We start from the raw sequence: 19,001 nt of genomic DNA on the forward strand, positions 1-19,001 counted from the left end.
TGTGAATAAAATACAGAATTTGTTCACCTGAAAGGTTTAAGATGGTTCCAAAAGGTTTTAGAGGGAAGCTGGGGTGGAGGGATCGAAGCTTACTTTCTTTTAATCAGAATAAAGCTATTAGACATAAATGTCTTCTTACTGACCCAGGGACAATGACCTCGAGGGAAAAATCACCTAAATAAGCTCTATCCCCTCCTTTATGGCTGGGTCAGGTCCTTGATCAGTCGCCAGTTATTTCCCTTGAAATGGCCATGAAAGCCTTTTTCTGGGAATGGATCACTGTTGTAGGGTTATGGAGAAGCAAAATATGTAAAGTTTGATGCTCCTTGAGTTCAGGAGCAAGTCTTTTAACTTCCCCTTGTTAAGTTGGAAAGATGTCACGAACAGAAACATTTTTTTCCATTTGAAACTTCATGAAGGATGGTGTCTTTGTGGGACTGGCACTATACACCGTGGCTCCAGGTGACCTTTTCGAGGATCTTTTGGTAGTTTTATCCTGATTAAAATGGTTCTGTTCACAGGAGGGGAAAGGCTGTGTCATCATCCTGCAAAATAATATAGAAAAGGCACAGGGTGGAAATAAAGATACCACTTTCCCGTGAAAAGTCGGGAGAAGTAGAGAAGGACAGGCAGAGCCTGGAAGAGAGGAGGCTCCTTGGAGAAAGAGGGAGAGGGAATGAGGAAGAAGTAAAAGAGAAAAAGCCAGGGGCTCAGGAGAGAGCAGAGAAAGGGATTTGACATCCACTGAAGAGATACTCCATCTGTGGCCTCTCACAGGGCCAGGTTGAGGTACTATTAATCCCATTTTGCAGATGGGGAAACTGAGTTTCAGTATAAACTACCTTTGCTCAAGTTCACTCAGGTCATGCGTAGCCAAACCGAAACTTAGTCTCAAGTCTGCTGGGACTTCAGACTATCCTTTCCATAAGAGAAAGAACACCTGTGTTTCATTTTGATTAATTCTCAACAATACCTATTAAATTAAATAACTAATGTGCCCCACCCTGACCTAGAGAAAGACTGTTTTGCACTTTAGCCCTCAGGTTCCCCCAAAGAAACACCACAAGCATTATATCTCTGCTAATCAAACCCATTCCTCTGGTTTCCCAACAACATCAGGATTCTTTTTGCTTTGAGAAGGACGGTAAAGGCAGGAGAGAATGATGGTGGAAATAAAACTGTTGTAACTCAATACTGCCTCTGGGATTTATTTACTGTTGATCACGGCTGGGGAACTCTTTGAACCTTACATATGTGTAGGGTTGTGAAGGTCGGCACGCATATGCCGAAAGAGAGGTAGGACACAGGGAAGCCTGATGAATAAGGGAAGAGAATTCCAGAGAACCTACAGGATCTATGGGGTGGAGAGAGGATGTAGTATTGAAACAAAGGAATTGAAAGCTCGGGGAGAAATTTATAGTTACTCAATCTGCACCCAAGGGGGAAGTCTATACAAGAACACTCCTTGTCCACAAAAATGTATTAGGTAGTAATGGTTCCTTGTGGTGCTATGTTCTCTGACTGAGCATGACACGTCATATTTTGGTAGAGGCAGGGGAGAGGCGTGGAGGAGTGGGTTCTCTGCATTCATTGCTCCCTGTGCAGTTGTGCAAAGCGTTCACTCTACCAGGACACCCACACCAGGGGGCAAGCGGGGCCTGGAATCCAACCTGAACTCCATTCACCAAGTTGTCAGCCCTGACAGGGATTATTTCTGCCCAAAGGATATGTCTTTTTCTAATTTCCATAAATGTGCAGTGTAGACTAGGGTCTGTGCTACCTGCAGTTTAAGGAACCCAGAAATGTCAGAAATATCATGTCTGAAGATAAGATTGTGCTTCCCTGTCTTCTTTTGCTGTACCAGATATCTTGTCTCCTTGTGTCCCCATATGTTTATTTTCTCTCCCTAGAATTCACCAGTGGTCAGACTCTGCCCATGTATAAGACTTAGGAGGTACTAATGTTACATAAAATGTGTAGCAGAGAGGAACAATGAGATGTTAACAATTTGGATAAACTCAGGAGAGAATAACAACACCTAAAACAGTGGCTGAGGCGGTATGTTTGTGTGTGTCTGATTTTATTTTCAACCTCTACTTTACAATATTTTGTATGGAACAATCCATTTACAAAATGTGTTGTTCACTGCTACTAATTTGTAGAATAATTTAATTGATCCACTTGCATCTGAGGAAGTTGCTACCAAGTCGCAGAGATGTTCTTAAGCCCTCCCAGCTGGATATAGATGATGAGAGAATATTTTTTTTTTACAATCTTGATTCTTTTAAAGGTCAGCTTTCTTCTGTGACTTCCTTTCTCTCAAAAGATCATATGATATTTTGGTTCAAGAACCCATTGGCCCAGATAGTGGTCACAGTAATGTCACTACTTGGCTGCAAGATCTTGGGCAAATCACTTATCTTCCATGATTATTTAAGTTGGCAAACTTTACCTAGTCTCTTGGTCTTCTGGAGACTTTTTCAACACTCATTAGCATATTAAAGACCCTGAGGACCCCTCCAATACCAAATTTTATTTACTAATTTGAAAATATAACCTTATTTTCTTCCATAGAACAAATACTGATATATAAAGTAAAATACTTCAAGCAGAAAGGAAAATGTCAAAGAAGGCCCAGAAAAGAAAAAATAAACATACACAACTTGACATAGCAAGTTCTACTTAGCCAGACTGTGAGGTGACATGAACTCTAAGCAAAGCAGGGAGGAAGCCTTAACTGGGAATGCAAATTTTGTAAACCTTTGCAAGCCACATTGTGAGCTCCATCCATGTCTAAACACAGCCTACTTTTAGTAATGGACATAGCCTTGAACTAGAAATTACAGTATCTGGATACTAGTTCCCATTCTATCCCAACTGTGCAGACTTAGGCAAAACATTTTCCTTCTTGAGGCATCAACCTCACATCTGTAGCACTGGAATACTCTGTTTGCCTTACTTGGTTTTGAGCACCAATTAAGCGTTTGTGAATATGTTCTATAATCTATCCTGTACTCTATAAACATAAGAGAGTACCAGGAGAAGAAAAAAAACCTCAAGGATATAATGTCTTGTATGGTATTCTTACCGCATTTTCATTTTAATGAAATATCAAATAACAATGCATTTAATTGCTTTTAATGCCATCAAATTGATACAGATGAATACTCTAAATAATTCAATCTGTATTATGAAATGGCACACTTGAACATTGGTTACTACAGAATCAACTGAAATCCATGATCTCTGGCTGATGGGTTTCAGAATCTTTTTCTTGACAGATGGAGAGATTTGAAAATAATCTAAAACACATAAGCTTAATTGTCACAATTGATTTTAACATATTTCTTGGATTGTTTTGGCTTAAATAAAAAGAAGTCAAACCTAAAGATTTTAATACGAGTCAATTACCATATATAAAATTTCTATTATGAGCTAAAGGCTTAGGATGAAAAATTATATCAGGGCTAAGAGGACACAGAACTTGAACCTGAACAGAGAAAAGTTTTATAAGATCATTTAGACACCTTAAGTTTTCCGTTGCAGTTGGAGCAAGAAGATACTTTTCTTCCAACGGGAACAAGAAACATCTGAGAAGTGACCGAAATGTTTTAGTGTGTTTTACACATAGACTGCCCCTTTTTGTAAAAAAAAAAAAAAAAAAGACTCACTCACTACCTGTTAGACATGCCAAGGGCAGGGTAACTCGTTAGATGTCCCAGCTTTAGAAACAGATTTGCAAGCCAGAGTGTTCCAACCCTGCAGTTGGATTGTGGGTTTTTAACCTTCACAAGTTTGGCCTTTGAGCAGAACTTGAGAAAGGAAGAAAGAAAAGAGGTAAAGAATGAAGAAGAAAAGCAAAATAAATCAAAAGCAGCTTTCTTGGTAACGCCGACATCTCCAAGGCCATGTGCAAAAGGACCGGGTCTCTAATGATATCAATTAGGCCCGACCCGCTGGGACATGGGAGATATATTGTATCCACCGAGTCTGCTCAAGTCCATATGTAAAAGGTCATTAACTTGGTACAGAACATTACAAATTATCGGCTCAGGGTGCCTCCTTACTCCCCAATACTTTGAACATTCTGAAATAAATTATAACCAGTAATGGTTTCATGTTGACAGGCTAATTCCATTTAAATGTTTCTTTCTTCTAGGAAAGTACTATTTAAAAAAAATATACCAAGGTGTGTTGAATGTGGATTCGCACATGCACATACACTCACGCACAAAGAAAGATAACTGCTTTCTTTCCCAGTTGGGCTTGGGGGATAGGTGACTTCTCCACTGGAGTAGGGATTTCCCCAAACATTTTCTTCCTTGGCTGATCTCTCTGCATCTCTTTCAAGGCACGGTGGGTGTCTTCACAGCAGTGGGCTGCATTTTTTGAAGCAGAAACTGCAAGCTACTTAATAAAGGCTCGAAATTCCATATTTGTGTGGGAATATTTTGGCAGTCTTTCAGGGGGTGTCAGCTTTCCCAGGGCTATGTTTAGGGTGCAGTGGCCACCTGAAGGCATTCTTGCAGTCTGACAACCATGGCTTTTTCCTGCCACCCTTCCTCTGGCAACCAGCCTGATGCTGAAGCTGCAAGAGATTTCCCAGTCCTCAGAGAGAAACTTTGCCAACTCAAGCAAACAAAACAGAATCTTGTTACATAAATCAACTTGAGTTGTGGTCCAACTGCATCTTCAGTGTTTAGCAAACTGAATTATCCAAGAAGGGGGCTTTCTCTGATGAGATCGCACCTCACCCCTGTACCTTGATAAAACCTGACTCATAAGCCTGATTTGGGGCAATCCCTTTCTGATTTGTTTATCTGAGTTTCCTACCTGTTAAAAAGAGGTGGGATCAGCAACGCTGGACACTGCTAGGAGAGGGAGGAAGGGAGGAGAGTTGGAGGCATGTGGCAACACACTGGGTGCCAGGTCCACTACTGGGGAGAGAAGGTCCGCTGGAGTGCAAACTTCACCTGCTTGCAGACTACTTATGCCATACATCCACACAGGTACCCCACAACTCAAATAAAATAGTTAAAAATTTTAAAAAGAAATGGTAAGATCAGATGGATCTGAAACCTCTCTCAGCACTAATTTTTTTCAAAAGAATTTTTTTAGATTAGAAAATATAGCTAGCCGGGCTCAGTGGCTCAGCCTGTAATCCCGCGCCTTTAGGAGGCTGAGGTGAGTGGATTGCCTGAGCCCACGGGTTCGAGACCCGCCTGGGCAGCAAGACCTCATCTCTACAATAAATCAAAAAATTAGCCAGGCGTGGTAGTGCGCACCTGTAATTCTGGCTACTGGGAAGGCTGAGGCAGAAGGATCGCCGGAGTCCAGCAGGTCGAGGCTGCGGTGGCCGGGAGCGGCCACTGCACTCCAATCCAGTCTGGGCGACACAGTGAGACTCCAACTCAAAAAAAAAAAAAAGAAAATATAGCTTATTTAAAACTAAATTAGAAAAAGAGGAGATTCATCTACCCAAGACAGGGAAGGGGGCCAAAACCAGGAAGCATGGCGACAGTCATAGCTCTAAGAGTACATGGGACACCAAAGTCTAGTAAGGCAATAGCCACAATGGCCTGGCAATGGCCCAAAATAATTTTTTTTTTTTTTGAGTTGGAGTCTCACTCAGTCGCCCAGACTGGAGTGCTGTATACTGGAGGTATAGAGCAAAGTAAATTTTGGTCAATGGTTAGTAAACCCGTACTTATTTAATTTTCCATGTTTATTTGGCGTTTGAATTTTCTTTCACCCACACTACTATTTTGGAAACCTGATACCAGTGCAGTGGGTAGTCTTTTTCCAAAATTATTGAACATGACTTTCATAGCTACAAGTTAATTCTTAAGTTGAATTTTTACTTTAAATATAATTTTACTTAAATTAATTGAAGAATAGACATTAAACAATAGAAATGTTCAAATAACAACATGAAACACCTGTTACCCATTACCTAGACTATCATCTGTTAATGTTTTATAAATATGCTAAGTCTTTTTCCAAGTTACAGGCAAAAACTTCCCCTGTCCCATCCCATCCACCCTACACTGTAAGGTAACAACTATCCTAAATTAGCATTTCTTTATAATCAATTTATTATTAAAAGGTATACATCCGCTCTATAAACATTTCCCCACTAATAGATGTTTAGGCTGTTTCCCATTTTTTCTAACAACTATAAACAACATCACAATAAATATCCTAATATCCCTCTTCTTGTACACAAATGTCTCTGTTTCTCTAGGGTATTTTCTAGAAGTGGAACCACATATCTTCAGATATACCCATTTTGTTAGTGGCAATACTGTCCTAAGCAGCATTTGCACCAGTAGTGAATGGGAATGTCATTTCCTTCTATCATCTCTTGATAGTACCAAATTTACAATTCCTAATCTACTAGATATAAATTTATCTAATTGTGGTTTTAATGCCCCAGCATCAGTTTTAAGTACCATTTGGGTTTGTCCTCAGGTTTTTCTACTTTATTGTTCATGTTTCACTTTGTAGTAATAAAAATGTTGGCAGTGCATTTGAAGGGATTAATAAAAAGTATCTGTTTTGCAAAAACAGGTTTGTTCAAATGGGAAAATAAGAGCGGGAAATTTAATCATTCACCCACCTGTCAGCACTACATAACTATCTGAATGTAGAATTGTTCACCATCCAAACATGTTCTTCTAAGTTTGCAAGTCAAGGCACAGCAGCACACACATATCCTTTGGTCCTTGTGTATTGTGTTAATGTTTCTCTCTCTTACATGGTTAGGGTGACTAGCTCTTTCTATTCTGCACAAATTTTTTCTGGTTTTAGCACTAAAAGTTCCACATTCTGGAAAGTCTCTTAGTCCTGGACAACTGGGCAACTTGGTCACCCCATACGCAGCCTAGTATTTCTTGCTCCAGGCTGCTGTAAAGTGAACTCCCTTCCAGAAGTTTTCTGATAGACATCATCATGAAAGCACATCTTAATTAAGTTACACTTTCCACGTGGATCAAAATTTGTCATTGCTTGGGGTACAAAGATGGACATAGAACCACAAATCCCTCTCAAAGACAGTGTTTATCAACATCAGAGCACACACTCTGTGAAGGAGCCACTTAGCACATTTCCTATATACTTCAGACAGAAAGCCCTTGCTAAGGAGGGAGTTAAGTGTTCGGGGAATATTTAATGGGTGCCACTGGTCTAAATTGGAAGCACTGAGAGGCACTACAGAATTTTTGCTCCCTGAAATGCCAGTCCAAGAGGGAGCACAGGCTTCCCCCAAAATGATCAACATCCACTTTGGAGAGTCATGGAGAAAGGAGGCAGCTGCTTATAAGATATGACATGAGGGATTCCAAGTGGTTCTTTCATTCTCCAGTATTCAATCTCCTTGACCTTTATAGTATCTGAAATTATTATCATGTCTTTAGCTATACCCTGAGTTCTTGTGCCCTTAACTGTCATTTATGTTGACTGGTCTGACATAAACTTTCTATGTGTACACGAAAAAGATACAATCTTGGATTTAGAGAAACTCACTTTGAAATGGCTCAATTGTACCCTTAGTCTGACCCTTTGAATACAGCCTTGACCTGTTCATGACTTCCATCTCCTCATCATTTACAGGGCCCATAAGATTGATGTCATTGGGCTGTGAATTAGTCAAGACATACATGAATCATGGACCACAGCCCCTGAGAAATACTAAGTGCTCAAAATGTATTCACTGAGACCAACTCCTCCTTAAGATTTCTTCCTGTCTCTCCTCTTATTTCTCAGATAACTCTTTTTGTGACTCTTTATTAACTTCTCCTCTTAGGTAACCAAAATTTTCGTATTATGGTAAGGATTTATGTTAAGGATTTCTGAAATGTTGAAGACAAAGAGATTTTTTGCTAGTGTGTGTGATTGGAAAACTGAGGTTCCGTCTCTTGTGCTAAGGTTTTAATAGTAGAGCAGAGACCCCATGCTTTTCCTTAGAGGCAGCAGAGAAGTGGTGAAGAGAGTGAACTCTGGAGACAGGTTGCCTATATTCAAATCCAAGTTCTGCAACTTCTTAGCTGCATGATTTGCTTTGGACTTACTCCTCTGTTCCTCGGTTTTCTCATTGCCAACATGGTGGCACAACTAATTCCAAGAGTTGTTGTAATTTTTTTTTTTTTTTTTGAGTTGGAATCTCACTCTGTTGCCCAGACTAGAGTGCAGTGGCCGCTCCCGGCCACCGCAGCCTCGACCTGCTGGGCTCTGGCGATCCTTCCGCCTCAGCCTTCCGAGTAGCCGGAATTACAGGCATGTGCTACCGCGCCCGGCTGATTTTTTAATTTATTGTAGTGATGAGGTCTCGCTGCCCAGGCGGGTCTCGAACCTGCGGGCTCAGGCAATCCACTCACCTCAGCCTCCCAAAGGTGCGGGATTACAGGCTGAGCCACCGAGTCCGGCTTTGTAATTTTTTATATATTATTTATATGCTTTAACACACATAGAGCAATGGCAAATGGTAAGCACTCAGAGAGCACAATGGTTTCAGCTATTATGACTTCTTGAATCTTCCAGGGCCCATGCTCCTACTGTTTTTCCCCTCTAGCTCTGCCCACAACATGGAAATACCCTCACAAACCTCTGTAATAGTCCTTCCTAGAACGTTCAAGCTCCCAGCTCTTATACAGTCACAATAACTTAATTATGGCTGGAACTCGTTAAAATATAATATGCTTGAGTTTTGTTGATTATGTACTTAAACTGAGCTCTGTATTTTTACTGTTTGTCATTTAAAATCCTGGTAAATGGAATAATTTAAACATTTGCAATTTGTATACTCAGCTGTTGTGATTCAGTTTAGCTTTTAAGTATTTTTTTTTTTTTGTCAAACAATAAAGAATGATTACTTTGACTATTCTAAAATGGGAAGATCTTCTGTTTTCCAAACATGCACATTTGTAACTCCACCTGTAATATTTGTTATGTTTGTAGCATATAACTACCTAGTGGACCCCTAACTTAGTGTAAATGGACTATTAAAAAATAAGGATTCAAAATGAGAATACTACCTTGGGTTTGGGGGGATCTCTAGGATCTCTAGGGATATGAAGAGAATACTAAAGTTAGTGAATGTTCTAGTCATTCCCTCCTATGTATACTTTTAAAACCTCAGCTCTTAAAGCTTAAATTATATCATTCACCAATAACATGCGATTCATTTTGCCTTCTATTATTTCCCCTGTAGTATCATTATAATTATGCCTAGCACTGAATTTCTTTACATTTTTGCACTATTTGAAGTGTAGGATTAATGAACACTTGCCATTCTTCTTGTCCATCATATGTGAATGTGATGTTGGAAATGTGGAGTAGATATGAATGCAGGCAGCAACCTCCAGGCAAGATATGTGGGCATCTAATTGAATAAGAGCACAGACCAAGAGCACAGAGCATTCATTGGTGCTATGGGGAAAGGTCCTCATTTTATGTGAATTAATGGTCCCACATTAATTATGATTAATATTATCATTCCCTTGATTGGGCTACAGTTTGCCCAGATAATTGGTTAAACATTACTCTATATGTGTCTGTGAGGGTGTTTCTAGATGAGGTTAACATTTGAATTAAAGTTAGTAGTTAATCAGTAAAGCAGATTTCTCTCCCCAACATGCATGGACCTCATCCAATTTATTGAAAGCCTAATTATAACAATAAAAAACTGAATAAAGAGACATTCTGTCCATCTATCTTTGAGCTGGGATATAGGTCTTCTGCCTTTGAAGTCAGATTCAGATTGGAATTTATACCATTGGCTGTCCTGGGTATCCAGTCCACTGACTATAGAACTTAAACTTCTCAGCCTCCATACTTAAGTAAGGCAATTCTTTTTATTTTATTTATTTTTTTTGAGTTGGAGTCTCACTCTGTTGCCCAGACTAGAGTGCAGTGGCCGCTCCCGACCACCGCAGCCTCGACCTGCTGGGCTCCAGCGATCCTTCCACCTCAGCCTTCCAAGGAGCTGGAACTATAGGTGTGCGCTACCACGCACGGCTAATTTTTTGATTTATTGTAGAGATGAGGTCTCGCCAACTGCCCAGGTGGGTCTCGAACCCGCGGGTTCAGGCAATCCACTCACCTCAGCCTCCCAAAGGCGCGGGATGACAGGTTGAGCCACCGAGCCAGCAATTCTTTATAGTAAAGCTTACACACAACCTTTTGATTTTGCTTCTCTGGGAAACCCATACTAATACTGTCACTTAATTTTTTCCCTTTCCCTTTCCTCACCCACCACCAATGTAGTTTTTAATGTGCTTCCTTGTGCTCTAAGTCCAATTAGCTGCACCCATGAATCCAGTTCAAAAATTGTGACATTTGCTCAAAATCAGTGTGAGCTTAGCCTGATATCTTCATATGTTCCTTCTTCAATCTCTCATTTTTGTCCATGATTCCAGAAATTAGACAGCATTTGAATATTCAACCTTGCTGTCTTCTTTTATTCTTCTTCCTTCTTTTATTAGTCTCTTATCAATTTCTAACATTTCTTCCTTCAACATGTCCCAGACTGTCTCAGAAAATTCAGATAAACAAATTGTTACATAAATAAAAAGCATATCAAAGCAGCAAGAAACAGAAAAGATAATGCTGCCAATATAGCCAGCAATATGGAAGACAAACTTAAGAGAAACTGAAAATTAAAAGAAAAAAAAGATAAAAGTGGTTAAAGAGAAGATAGATGAAGACAGAGATGATACAGTGTAGTAATAATTGGTGTACTAACTAAAGGAGGAGGACAAATGGCCATACAAATTCACCCAATAAAAAAAGTTAAACAAGTTAAAGAATGGAACAGAAGACACAGGAAAAACGTTTTTAAATAAAATGAGATAATTAAAACCAATTATATATTTTTAATTCATACATGTTTGTACTTTTAAATTTTTTTTTTTTTGAGTTGGAATCTCACTCTGTCGCCCAGACTGGAGTGCAGTGGCCGCTCCTGGCCACCGCAGCCTCGACCTGCTGGGCTCCGGCGATCCTTCCGCCTCAGCCTTCCAAGTAGCTGGAACTACAGGTACGCGCTACCACGCCCGGCTAATTTTTTTTTTATTTATTGTAGAGATGAGGTCTCGCCAAGTTGCCCAGGCAGGTCTCGAACCCACGGGCTCAGGCAATCCACTCACCTCAGCTTCCCTAAGCGCGGGATTACAGGCTGAGCTACGGAGCCCAGCTTGTACTTTTAAATTTTAACAGAGCTCTATGCGGTAGCTCATTCCTATAATCCTAACTAATTAGGAGGCTGAGGAGGAAGGATCACTTGAACCCAGAAAATCAGTTGCAGTGAGCTATGATTGCACCACCACAATCCAGCCTGAATAACAGAGTAAGAGCTCATCTCTGAAAAAATATATAAAACAAAGTAAAAATTTTAACAGATCATATATTTTATGTAATTTTTGTGTTAATTGCTTATTTGTGATAAAACTGGAAATTTTATACTCAAAGACTAACTTCTTACAATAGAGACTCTGTAGTTATGCAGTAGAAGCCTGAGTCTCTTTATTCCTAAAATGTAGTGTCTCCTGTCATTGAAGTTTCTGTTGTTATTCATACCCATGGATTAAAAATCTAAACACAAAAGGAGAAACAAAACTTTTGGTGTTCCACATTAATCCTTCCATGATGTGTTCAATATGAACTTTTCCAGTTTTCTCATTCACAACACACACACACACACACACACACACACACACACACACACACACACACGCACATTACCATGATTTTAAATACCATCCCTCTATCCTACCCTGCAGGAATCCTTTAAAAAGCAGAGACCACACTCCATATTCCTATACCGGTGCTTCTCAGCTAAGAGTTAGGGAGGCATTTTGTCCTCCAGCAGCTATTTGGCAATATCTGGTGATATTTTGGTTGGGGAGGGGACTGTGGTGAGCTATTGGCATCTGCTTGGTAGAGGCCAGGGATGCTGCTAATTACATTGTAATGAACAGTAGAGCCCCTACAACAAAGAATGATATGACACAAATATCAATAGTGCCAAGGCTGGAAAGCCCTGGTTTGCATTTCTAGCACCGAGCATAATGACATACATGTAGGTGAAGAGCTGCATAGCTTATTTGTAATTGACAGAGGCTGAATCTGAATACAATTTTCCTCCCCTTTATCTCTCTCTTTAAGAATTAATACTTTTAAACATATAACTGACTGTAGGCTTAGTGTCTTTTTTTTCTTTTTTTTAAGTTTTAAACAAAATTTATTAGCCAGAAGAGGAGAGGAAAGAATGGACACCTGAAAGTGTCGTACCAGAAAGGACTATCCAGCTTAGTGCTTTTCAAACACCTTTGTATTTACTGCCTCATTTGATGAACAAGCTTTACTATATCAAGAGGAGATGAAGGATGTATTCGCAGAAATAGCAATGGGTTTACAGTCTAGGCTAAATCTAATTTCACTTATAAACTGTATGTCTATGGAAAGGGTGGGAAAACTCTTTAGATCCTTAGTGATTTTTCATTGCTAAAATGATAGTATAAAATTATGCTTTTTCTTATTTTACTTCTAAGACTAGTACTTGGGCTCAAGCAGTATGGCAGCATCCCCATGTCACACATCAGGAAATTGAAGCTTAAGTAAATTAGTTCAATATCTCACTGTAATGTGATCTATGAAACCCACATAAGAGGACTCAGTCATCTCAACTGCACTCAGTAAGATGAAACTTCAATCTATTAAAGTTTTTTTGGCTCATTATTATTACCATTATTTTTATGGACATCTCAATGTGACTACAAATATCAGGTACAGACAACTTACACTCAAATGGATCATTCATTCCCCACCTCCCTTAAGTTGACAAATGGTCATGGCCAGGTGTAGAGGTGAACCCACATGCACATCCTGACTCTAGTTTGGAAATATAGTTATTTCATTTTCTTGGCTGCAAAATATGATTTTTTTCTTCCTTACACTTTCACTTTCTGAGCAGTTTTAGAAACACATCTGTTTTCTATATGTTGAGGGAGGAAAACATGAATGCTTTATTATGCTCCCCATAAGCTAATACATTATATTGCTTATGGGCTGTGTGTTTTGTAAAAAATGCTCAGAAATCTCTAGAGGTACAGAGGCACAGAAAGATCTAGAAAAGAAAGCTTCCATAGACAAGGCGATGCCAGTGGCATCTCTCAGATCTTCAAGCAGCCAGGCTCAGGGGTCCAATCTTTTAAGACTCACAAGTGATCATTTAATCCCCTAATAAACTTTATTTATAGAAGAACACTTGAGCTTGCAGGCCACCTGTGCACATCTGCTTGGAAGAGCCAGTAGAGTCTGGACCTCAGCCTTGTTCTGTAATCAGGGAGATAAGTCAAAGTGAATAAGCTGGACTCAGTCCCTTCACATTGTATTCCCTGGACACTTCTAGGGCATACTCACATAACTGGATCAGATTTCTTTCCAGACCAGAAGACCACTACAATCCAAGCGAGCCCTTCCCAATGTCCTGTTTATAACTTAATAAGATCTTGAGTACTATTATGGTCTAGTAAAGAACTCTTCTGTAGTGTTTTTGTTTTTACCTTTCAAAGAATAAGAAATGATCGTTGGTCATGTCCAAATGCACATTATATATTTTCAATTCTATTCATGAAAGAGACATTATTTCAACCATTTCTTTTGGAATAATGTTTGAGAAAAATATCATTATAAGGAGGAAAACAAAAACCTAATAGAAAATTAGGCAGACACTTTGAACAAGCAAATGAACTATAAATATATAAAAGTTTTTAGCCACATTGATTTAAATTAGAGAAATAAAATTTAAAAAGAGATCCTTTTTTTCTTTTTATTTTAAAGATGTAAGTTATGACTCAGTATTAGGTATACAAGTGGTTTCATCATTTTAAGAAAAAAAATAAGAAATCTGAAAATATCAAGTATTAACAAGGATGTGGAACAAAGCATCTTACCCACTGTCAATGATATAAATTGATTCAAGCTATGAAAAAAGAATTTGTCAATATCCAGTAAAGTTGAAGATGCCTTTATTTTATCCCCTAGCAATTTCATTCCTCATTATATGTTCTAGAGAAATTCCTGCAGATATACACTAACAGACATTACAAAGAACATTTGGAGAAGCATTGCTTATAAAATCATAACACTGAAAACACTATCACATTCATCAGCAGAAGAATGGGAAAGAGTTGTGGTGTATTCACAGAATAGAATGACTTTATTCATGGAAATGAACCAGAGTCACAAGTACTAACATGGTGTTTCTCAGAAATAAAATACTGAAAAGCAAAAAAAGTAAGTTGCACAAGAGCACACCAACACCGGGGTGTGTGTGTGATGATATATAATATGCTTATATATGCATAAATAAATGCATAGCTGCATGCCATATATTTGTGCAGATATGTGTGTACTCTAGAGCACATGTATATATTATGCATATATATGTGCTCTAGCTTATATTTGAAATATATATGTATATGCATATATGTTTGTATATATATGTATGCATGTGTGTATATATATACACACACACACACATATACATAATACATATTAACTACATATAAAAATCCAAAAGAAATATTGAATTAGTGCATTACAATCCATGATCTTACTTAATTTTTGCAGTGTATCCCATTCCCTCTAGGGAAAACCAATCATGCTCTAAAATAAAACACCTCCTGTATGTGTGTGTGTGAGAGGGAGAGAGACAGAGAGAGAGAGAGAGAGAAAGCAAATTATAAAAATATTTAGGAATTACTATGGTATAAGCACTGACAATCAGAACAGATGGTAGTTAAACCACTGTTTTGGCCATATCGGATCTGAATGTTAGCCTTCCCAGTGTGTTCTCCAGATTGTACAATGTGCAATGTTGGATCCAAAATAATGCACAAACTTGCTATCAAGAAGTTCCACATCTTCATAGTGCATTAGATAAAGATCACCACTCTACATTAAAATGAATCATCTGTAAGAGTCACACACTTTGGGTTTTTCAGGGCAGTTCTGATTCTGGCCCTAGCTGTTACTCAGCTCTGTTAGTCATCTATACTATTCTGAAATTCTGGAATTTCATTATGTAATGTATACTTCACAGAAATCCTTTTACACCCAGAAGTGACATTGAAACCTTTCTCAGCATTCAGATTTGTGGCTCAGGAGATAGAATGCCATAGGATGAATAACAGTGATTTAGCTTTTATCTGAACATGTGCACATGTGTCCCCCCTCCCTTTTTTTAGGAGAAAGGAACTAATGCATATGTAATCAATTCTAAGTAAAGACTTAGGGTTCCAAGTATCAAAAACTGTATTTTGGACCTCTATCAGATTTAAATCATTCTATTTGATGTGAATAGCTCCCATTGCACCTGTAACCTCTGAGGCAACTCTAGGTTGGCTGGTGGAAGAAGAGATAAATTGATACATGCAAACAGTCAAAATAAAGAGAATGTGCTTCTATGACCTTCAGATTCTTTCTATTTACTCCTGTGTTGAAAGAACCTTAAAGTTTCTGCAAAAGCATTTCAAACACCAACATGATAAAGGGAACAAAACCATTTAATTAACAATAAAATATCTCTATGAAATGTTGATGATTTATATTAGTATCAAAAGAATGCAGGTAAGCCATTTTCAATGCATAAAAACACTAATATCCTTTGACAGTTACTGCAAAGTCTAGTTTTCATTTGTGGATAGAAATTGTATGGCCTTTAACATAATCACTTGCTCCATCAAAAACTAACTTGTACATTCACCAGTTATTATGATAAATTGCAAATTAAAGTAATGAGGAAGCTAATAGCATTAATTCATTCACTAATTATTTCTAGATGCCCAAAGTGAAAGAAAGTGCACTGAATCCATGACATTCTTTAATTTCATCACTGAAAGAATAAAATTTAATAAATATAGTCTCTATAGGGTGTGATGAAATAGAATTTGGAGATGAGTTGTATTGATAGGTAGAAAAGATAGAAGATCATATTTGATAAAATTAAAACAGAGGGCAAGTAACTGAACATAATAAAAGTTTAAGGGCAACCTAGCACATTTGAAAATCTTTCCTGCAAGGCTCTCAATCCAAGGAAGCAAGTGCAATTCTGATTTTATTCTCAGCTGCTGGATAGACATAGGAAGTACTCAAAAACCTCCTGCTCAATGAGTGAATGAGATGTAACAAATACCAAAGAGTACAGGGTGAGGGTTTTGCTATATAAATGAAAAAAAAAAAATGAAAGGTAAAGTTAGGACCATATTGTACAGAGTCTTGAGTGCCATGCTACACAATTTAACCATTAACTTGTATGCAATCAATGGGAGAGAATGTATAGGATTGAGTCCTGTAATAACAAATAGCCTTTATTAAACCATACCACTAAGAGAAAACAACCATAAACTCAGGAAAAAAATATAAAAAACAACTACCCAAAGACACTGGGCAGTGAATAATAGAGGCAAATACTAAGCAGGAGTTGACACTTGGAAGAAGGAAATAGTTCTGTATGAATATTCCATTTTCAGAGTTTATTTTCCTGAAGGGAGGTCCCAAGCTGCATGCTACACCAAGTATGAAAAACTTCAATAGAAAATCTACAGGATTACTCTTCTGGAAAACCAGAGGATTGAGTTCAGGGAAATTACAGTCACTGGAATGTGGAGGAGACATCCTGAAATGGATAAAGCAAGAGACAGAAACCCTTGAATTCCATGAAACAACTCTGCCCAAATCTCTGGATTATGCAGGAATCATGCATATACACAGATAATGAAAAGAAATGCAATCAAAGTTAGAAAAATGTCTGAGAACAGACTACCAACCATAAAGGAAACAGTTTACAGTTTGAGTTCAGCCAAGTTAACTGCCAGCTCAAACAAACAAGCAAACAAACAAAAACACTAATCATTCTTTGAAAGAACAAAACAGAATCCAGAATCTTGACAACATATTATTTAAAATGTTCAGAATAAGATTTAAATTCATTTACAAAAATGAACTAGTAATAGCATGTCTATTGTAAGAAAAAAGAAAAGAAAATACCACTTTTGAGATGAACTAAATGTTGCAATTAGCAGACAAGAATTTTAAAGTGGTTTTCATAATTTTGCACAATAAAGTAAAAGTAAATATGCTTTTAGTAAGCTGAAATATAGCAAATCTCAGCAGAGAAATTCTAGAAATAAAAAATAAATATCATATATATATATATATATATATATATATATAAAGCAGAATGAATTTAACAGAATAGAGATGGCAGAAGGAATTCAATAGATGTGAAAATCAATCAATGGAAATTATTCAGTCTAAAGAGAGAGAGAGCTGATATTGAAAAAATAAAGTAAATGTAGTTTCAGAAGCTTGTGAGGGCATATAAAAGCTCTAACATACACATAACGAGTGTCCCAGAAAGAAAAAGAAACAAAATCACATAGAAAAAAATTTGAATAAATAATGAACAATGTCTTTTCAAAGACATACGATTATAGTTTTAACAAGCTCAGTGATTCTCACATGTGATAAATGCAAATAACACCATACCTTTTCACATAAGCATTAGACTGCTGAAAACCAAAGAAAGTGACAAAATATTGAAAATGGTTAGAAGAGTGCCATATTATTTGGGAAAAAATACAAATTATCACTGATTTTTCTTTTAAACAATGGAGTCAGAAAATTGTGGAATATTGTCTAAAAATTTCTAAAATAAAAAATATGAACACACACATATATATATTTATACATATCTCTCAATTCAGAAATCTATCATCAGTGAAAATATTTTTTAGGAGTAAAAGCAAAATAAAAATATCCAAATAAAAGAAGACTAAGAGGATTAGTCACAAGTAGAATTATGCTATAAAAAAGTAAAGCTCTTGTGAGGTGGTGGGAATTGGGTCCCACACCCCAGTCAATGAACATTGTAATCTGCAAGCAGCTTTTGCATCTTAGCACCACACAATACATCTTATTCAAATCTCAGAGCTGCAAAAGGACAGCACAGCTCCCCATCCCCAACCTAGCTTCAACACCGAACAAATCTGGAGGCTTTACCTAAGAATGGGTGTTGAACAAACAGAAGGGAAAGCTATTCCCTCTCTCACTAAGCAATGGAAGTAAAGAGAAAAGAAAAATCCATCACAAGTAAAGAGAAATCAAGAAATAACACAGGTAACCCAGAGAGTCCTAGAAAGACAGTGCTGGAGAATACAGAATTTGGAACTCAAATAATGAAGTGTACCCATATTGGCTGCTCTCAGACCACAAATTCAAAGATCAAATAATTGTTGGAGAAGATGAATAAGAACCAAGAAAGGCAAGCCAAAAACAGGAAAGAATTAATTACAGAGATGCTAGCCATAAAGAATAGAGTCAATGAATTAAATAGTAAACTGATAAGCATGGAAAGTAGAATTAACCAAGCAGAAGAGAAATCTCAGAGTTTGAAGACCAAAATATGAAACTAACACAATCGGCTAAAAACATTGAAAGACAGTATAAAAAGACAGAACAAAGCCTTCAGGAGATATACAATTATATTAAAAGGCTGAACTTACCTCTGATCAGTATCCCTGAAGCAGAAAAAGAAACTGAGAACATCCTGGAATAAACATTCTATGAAGTCACCCAAGAAAACCTCCCTCATCTCATCAGAGACACTACCATTCAAACACAAAAGATTCAGAGAACTCTTGCAAGTGTCAAATGAGAAGACCAACTCCTAGAAACATGCAATTTGCTTACAAAAAAGTAGATATAAAATTTTAAAATCCTAAAGTGAGAGAGAAAGGTCAGTCTGCCTACCAGGGAAGACCATTAGAATAGCAGCATACTTATCTATAGAAACACTACAGACTAGAAGATACTGGAGTCTAATATTCAAAGTACTCAAGGGTAAAAATTACAACCAAGAATTTTCTATCCAGCTAAGCTTCAACAGTTATGGAGAATTAAAATCTTTCCCAGACAGCAAATCCCTGAGTTTATACTGC

Source organism: Carlito syrichta, unplaced genomic scaffold (genome assembly GCF_000164805.1).
Source record: "Carlito syrichta isolate Samal-C Ts95f unplaced genomic scaffold, Tarsius_syrichta-2.0.1 Scaffold315352, whole genome shotgun sequence".
In the NCBI taxonomy this organism is placed as follows: Eukaryota; Metazoa; Chordata; class Mammalia; order Primates; family Tarsiidae; genus Carlito; species Carlito syrichta.